Below are 6840 nucleotides of genomic sequence, written 5' to 3'. Positions count from 1 at the left end.
AAAATTCCGGACAGCACACTGCCAAGGGCAAAGATGGAATTTTCTGTGTTTATTCGCGGACCAAAATGACCAAAACTTTTTATGGACATCAAGTACTATGAGTTGGGATTCTACCATAAAAATTTCAAGTGGAAAAGAGTTCGGGAACTATTTTTACCGGCTCAATCTTTCGGACTGCGCCAAGCTGAAATTTTCTGAATTATGCTTAGTATGATTATGGATGTGTTAATGATAATTGTGAGGTAGTTAGTGAGTTAATGGTGATTAGGTGATGCTAAGGACGTGGATTATGACTATGTTCTACATAATACACATATGTATATGTCATGTTATAGTACTAGTATGTGTAATTATCTATACTATGAAATATGTTATGTTATGTTGTTAGTAGGCCAAATTACCTATATTGTGAATATAGTATATGTCAATATATATATATACATATATACGTGTATGTAGTATATATATATCATATGTATAGGATGTATATATATGTACATGTATTTATATAGTATACAACAAGTAGGTACAAGTAGTATAACGTATGACATTATGTATATATAATTGTAGTATATGTACCGTATTATGTATACATATTATGTGTGTGTATGGGGCAGCATATATATATATATATACGTGTTGTGTATATATATATGGTATGTGTGTATATATGTATATACGTGTATTATGTATATATGTATATATACGGGTAATGTGTGTATATATGTACATATATGAGTATGTATGTATAATTAAATAAAGTGTTGTAGTATGTATATATTTGGGTATGTGTACCTTAAGTGAATATGCATAAATATGTGGAAAGTGTTGTGTGGTATGCATATATACATACTTGTAGGGTGATGATGGAAAATGTTTTGAGAGACAAGACTTGTGAACCAAGGTGAGAATGGTAATTGATTTCAAAATGGGGACTTGATTTTGTGGAAAATGTCCAAAAATGATTTTGACTCAAGGAAGATGAGAAAGGAAGGAAAATGTTTTCAAAACCTTAGTTTCAGGAAGTCAAAGAGGACCTTGTCATTTATATTACCTCGGGCTATAGTACCGATGGTTTTCTTCAATATATGTACAGTTGTCTCTACGTCACTTCGTCAGGCGTAGGGAGTCTCTGCGTCACTCAGTCAGGCGCAGGGGAGTTCTCTACGTCACTTCGTCAGGCGTAGGGAGTCTCTGCGTCACTCAGTCAGGCGCAGGGGAGTTTTCTACGTCACTTCGTCAGGCGTAGGGAGTCTCTGCGTCACTCAGTCAGGCGCAGGGGAGTTTTCTACGTCACTTAGTCAGGCGTAAGGAGTCTCTGCGTCACTCAGTCAGGCGCAGGGGAGTTTTCTATATCACTCAGTCAGGCGTAGGCCGTGGGGGTGTGCACACTTAAGTATAGATACTCATGTCATTTTCAGGTTGGTATCAGCTTTATGGACCTAGGTGGGGCCAAACTAGGNTTCAATATATGTACAGTTGTCTCTACGTCACTTCGTCAGGCGTAGGGAGTCTCTGCGTCACTCAGTCAGGCGCAGGGGAGTTTTCTACGTCACTTCGTAAGGCGTAGGGAGTCTCTGCGTCACTCAGTCAGGCGCAGGGGAGTTTTCTACGTCACTTCGTCAGGCGTAGGGAGTCTCTGCGTCACTCAGTCAGGCGCAGGGGAGTTTTCTATATCACTTCGTCAGGCGTAGGGAGTCTCTGCGTCACTCAGTCAGGCGCAGGGGAGTTTTCTACGTCACTTCGTCAGGCGTAGGGAGTCTCTGCGTCACTCAGTCAGGCGCAGGGGAGTTTTCTATATCACTCAGTCAGGCGTAGGCCGTGGGGGTGTGCACACTTAAGTATAGATACTCATGTCATTTTCAGGTTGGTATCAGCTTTATGGACCTAGGTGGGGCCAAACTAGGGACCATAATGATGAACCTTCGTCCAAGGGATCACGAATGAGACTTGGGGCAGGACCGTAATCCCCATGTCCAGATCCGATTTCGGTCTAGTCAAAGAAACTTGTATCCTCAATAAGGTCTCTTGCTTCTAGTCAGAAACTAAGTAGCGTTTTCGTAATTAAAGACAACTAGAGGTCATAATTGCGGCAATGACATATGTAATAGACATGGCTAGTGCTGAAAACCTAGCCTGAATGAAAAAGAAGTCAAAGGCAACCTAGTTTGATGAACTAGGAAATTTGAGTAAGGAAATGTGTTGTGACTTATATACTCATTATATTCTTGTAATTATATGGCATTAACTATTGATTTCAGTTATGAAAGACCTGGACACCATATTTGGTAATGTGTATTTACCTTTATGAAATATTTGTCAAAACTTTTACCTGATGGAAGTGACAAATGGATTACCTTACTTAGCCGTCGTGCTAACTACACTTCACCGTGTACGTCATTTCAGATGTCATCCAGTGAGGGATCCTGTAGCCCGGCAAACACTCCTGATCATGTTTGCCCGGGACCTACTTTTGTTGGTCAGATTCTGCATGACACGTCAGGCAGAGACTCGTATTCTCCACCCTATTCTCAAGGCTACTCTCCAGGCTATACTCCAGCATCCCCTGACTATACTCCAGCAACCCCAGTCAGCCCAGTAAATATCTTTTGGTAACCTTAGTTTTGGCTGACTCTAGTCTGTTAGGTTGTGGAGGACCCGGAGTTTGTAATGACAGCCCGTCGGGCAAACTCTTGTAGATATCTTTTGATATTAATATATATATATACCTAAAATATTATATTTTGATGTTTGGGGTGTTGATGTTGAGTGAAATTTCTTTTAGCCTGTGCACTGAGAGTGGAAGTTTTATCAAAGAGGTGATAGAATTCACTCTAAGTGTGGCGGTAGCACCCGGTTTTCTGTTGATATGATGTATAAGCTTCCGCAGCGTTTATTACGGATTTCGTGATAAGTGTAAGTCTTGAGAACCGGGGTGTTACACTCACATTTGGTTATAATTATTATTATCATATATGTTGTGAGGTTGGTCTCTCACATTTGAGTTCGTTCTACCCATTGCGGTTGGTCTCTCAATGGGGGTATGCATACTTAAAGAATTGATCTCGAGCCAATTGGGTTGGTCTCTGGTTGGTTCTTTTGGTCACTGGAGCCGAAGTAATGGCTCTTGCTAGGTATTTCTCTTCCTCATTGACTTGTGGTAAAAAAAATAATAATAAAAAAAGAGATTAAATCCTATTATTGATCAAAGTGGTAAAAAAAAAAAGAGATTAAATCCTATTATTGATCAAAGTGGTAAAACGTGGAAGTTATAGAGTTGTATGTGAAATTAAAGTGGTAAAACGTGGAAGTTATAGAGTTGTATGTGAAATTATAAATTACGATAATTATTATGTGATTGAGTTGGTAATTTGTCGTAAAGTGTGAAATTTATACTTGAATGAAACATTCTAATTCACTGAATATGTTAAGGGGTTAATGTGGAATTATGTGCACCAAGATGTTACGTGTTATGTGTAAATTATTTTACGGGGTGGAGTAAGTCTTACCAGCTGTAATGCTGGCTTTGTTTTCCCCCTTAGTTATTTTGCAGGTATTGTTGCATGACAATTTGGAGCATTGAGCATGATAGCGATTTGAAATTTCCTAATTGTTCTTTTAAAGTGTTTTTCTTTATTAGATAATTTAGAAGTTCACCTAGACAACTGTATTTAATTTATTATCTTAGTAGTACTTGTGGAATATTTTTGTAAGTTTGTTTTAGCCTGTGCGTTTGGGTATAGGTAGTTATCCAAACGTGGCGGTAGCACCCCGTTTTCCTCGATTTGTTTTTAGCTTCCGCAATTTAAACAATGGTTTCCTAATTCAATAAAAATAAATATTTTAAATTTATCTTGGATTTTAGTTTTTGGAAAATGGGGGTGTTACAACCACGCGTGGCGATAGTCGTCGAAGCCCCTTGCTCGACGCGTCGAGAGTGTGCCGTAATAATTTATCAAAAATTCCTTGAGGGCTCGACGCGTCGAGAGCCCTGTGACACCCTAAAAATCAGCTTCGGGAAAAATGTCTATTTTGCCCCTATTTTGTTCCCACTATATAAGGCTCATTATCCCAAGCCCTAGGCAGTACATATTAGCATATATGAAAAATTAGATTAGGTCTCTTAGGGTTTTTCTCCCCTCTTGAGGGAAATTCCTTTTCTTCTAGGTTAGATTAGATTCAAGGGTAAAGATAAAGATTGGAATTTCAAGAACAAAGTGTAAAAGACTCCCCTCTTGAGGGTGGTAACTATTCTCTCAAACTCTTAATCTAATATTTGTTTCTTTGAGATTTCATTTCTTTTTCTTGTTTCTATAGCATGTTAGAGTAGATTAGAAAGGGGATTGGTGGCCCTGAAGCTAAACTATGTGGTTGATTTGATATGAAATTGCATTTAGATTGTGAGCTTGTGATTGTTGGATGATAAACTTGTGTGGATGATGTTCATAATGCTTTGTGCCTAAGTGTGGCCACATTAGGTAGCAAATCCATAGGAAGTGAGTGTGTGCGCGATAGCGGCCACTCACGAGTCTAACTCACCCACATCTCAGCCCTTAGTCCGAAAGGACGAGGTCTGAGAGGAGTGGTAGACAAGGGGTTTGACAAAATGCCCCAACCGAATGAGGATGTGGGAGACCAAGTGTGACGCCACTTGGTGATGTGCCATGAACTCCCTAGCCAAATCCTAGTCCCTTGCTTGCAAAACCAATAGATAGTACACCACATAGGTTAGCCACGAGCCCCAATCTCCACCTTACTATTCCTTTAATTACAACAAACACAACCACTTTCAAACCTTCCTACAAATGACATCCAATCTTAGCAAATCCCGTAACTCTTTCTTTTCAACCTCCTAAAGGCCAACACTAATTCGTTCCAATTTGTCATCCTCGAGAGACACGACACTCGGGGAGTCTTGACTCTTCGTTTTACCACTTATCCACCTCACCACAAAATACTACAACATCAGTGGAAATAAGGGAAGGAATATGGCTCGTGAGTGTAGCTTGGATCTATCTTTTTCATCATTTGTACAAGCTTACTCTCTATATTTTGGTNAAATCCTATTATTGATCAAAGTGGTAAAACGTGGAAGTTATAGAGTTGTATGTGAAATTATAAATTACGATAATTATTATGTGATTGAGTTGGTAATTTGTCGTAAAGTGTGAAATTTATACTTGAATGAAACATTCTAATTCACTGAATATGTTAAGGGGTTAATGTGGAATTATGTGCACCAAGATGTTACGTGTTATGTGTAAATTATTTTACGGGGTGGAGTAAGTCTTACCAGCTGTAATGCTGGCTTTGTTTTCCCCCTTAGTTATTTTGCAGGTATTGTTGCATGACAATTTGGAGCATTGAGCATGATAGCGATTTGAAATTTCCTAATTGTTCTTTTAAAGTGTTTTTCTTTATTAGATAATTTAGAAGTTCACCTAGACAACTGTATTTAATTTATTATCTTAGTAGTACTTGTGGAATATTTTTGTAAGTTTGTTTTAGCCTGTGCGTTTGGGTATAGGTAGTTATCCAAACGTGGCGGTAGCACCCCGTTTTCCTCGATTTGTTTTTAGCTTCCGCAATTTAAACAATGGTTTCCTAATTCAATAAAAATAAATATTTTAAATTTATCTTGGATTTTAGTTTTTGGAAAATGGGGGTGTTACAACCACGCGTGGCGATAGTCGTCGAAGCCCCTTGCTCGACGCGTCGAGAGTGTGCCGTAATAATTTATCAAAAATTCCTTGAGGGCTCGACGCGTCGAGAGCCCTGTGACACCCTAAAAATCAGCTTCGGGAAAAATGTCTATTTTGCCCCTATTTTGTTCCCACTATATAAGGCTCATTATCCCAAGCCCTAGGCAGTACATATTAGCATATATGAAAAATTAGATTAGGTCTCTTAGGGTTTTTCTCCCCTCTTGAGGGAAATTCCTTTTCTTCTAGGTTAGATTAGATTCAAGGGTAAAGATAAAGATTGGAATTTCAAGAACAAAGTGTAAAAGACTCCCCTCTTGAGGGTGGTAACTATTCTCTCAAACTCTTAATCTAATATTTGTTTCTTTGAGATTTCATTTCTTTTTCTTGTTTCTATAGCATGTTAGAGTAGATTAGAAAGGGGATTGGTGGCCCTGAAGCTAAACTATGTGGTTGATTTGATATGAAATTGCATTTAGATTGTGAGCTTGTGATTGTTGGATGATAAACTTGTGTGGATGATGTTCATAATGCTTTGTGCCTAAGTGTGGCCACATTAGGTAGCAAATCCATAGGAAGTGAGTGTGTGCGCGATAGCGGCCACTCACGAGTCTAACTCACCCACATCTCAGCCCTTAGTCCGAAAGGACGAGGTCTGAGAGGAGTGGTAGACAAGGGGTTTGACAAAATGCCCCAACCGAATGAGGATGTGGGAGACCAAGTGTGACGCCACTTGGTGATGTGCCATGAACTCCCTAGCCAAATCCTAGTCCCTTGCTTGCAAAACCAATAGATAGTACACCACATAGGTTAGCCACGAGCCCCAATCTCCACCTTACTATTCCTTTAATTACAACAAACACAACCACTTTCAAACCTTCCTACAAATGACATCCAATCTTAGCAAATCCCGTAACTCTTTCTTTTCAACCTCCTAAAGGCCAACACTAATTCGTTCCAATTTGTCATCCTCGAGAGACACGACACTCGGGGAGTCTTGACTCTTCGTTTTACCACTTATCCACCTCACCACAAAATACTACAACATCAGTGGAAATAAGGGAAGGAATATGGCTCGTGAGTGTAGCTTGGATCTATCTTTTTCATCATTTGTACAAGCTTACTCTCTATATTTTGG

At 39.3% G+C, this 6840-nt stretch overlaps 1 long non-coding RNA gene across 1 annotated transcript in view; it reads left to right on the top strand.

Moving 5' to 3' along the window:
• The window catches only part of LOC116014920, a 4074-nt gene extending 1326 nt beyond the window's left edge, over nt 1-2748 (top strand). Inside the window, exon 2 of the long non-coding RNA XR_004097512.1 lies at nt 2407-2748. This is a non-coding gene — a long non-coding RNA (uncharacterized LOC116014920). The remainder of the gene's footprint in view (nt 1-2406) is intronic.
• The last annotated feature ends 4092 nt before the right edge of the window (nt 2749-6840 follow it).

Source organism: Ipomoea triloba, chromosome 4 (genome assembly GCF_003576645.1).
Source record: "Ipomoea triloba cultivar NCNSP0323 chromosome 4, ASM357664v1".
NCBI classification, from domain to species: domain Eukaryota; kingdom Viridiplantae; phylum Streptophyta; class Magnoliopsida; order Solanales; family Convolvulaceae; genus Ipomoea; species Ipomoea triloba.
The sequence above is the reverse complement of the archived record's forward strand: the minus strand, read 5'-3'. Positions and strand labels throughout refer to the sequence as shown.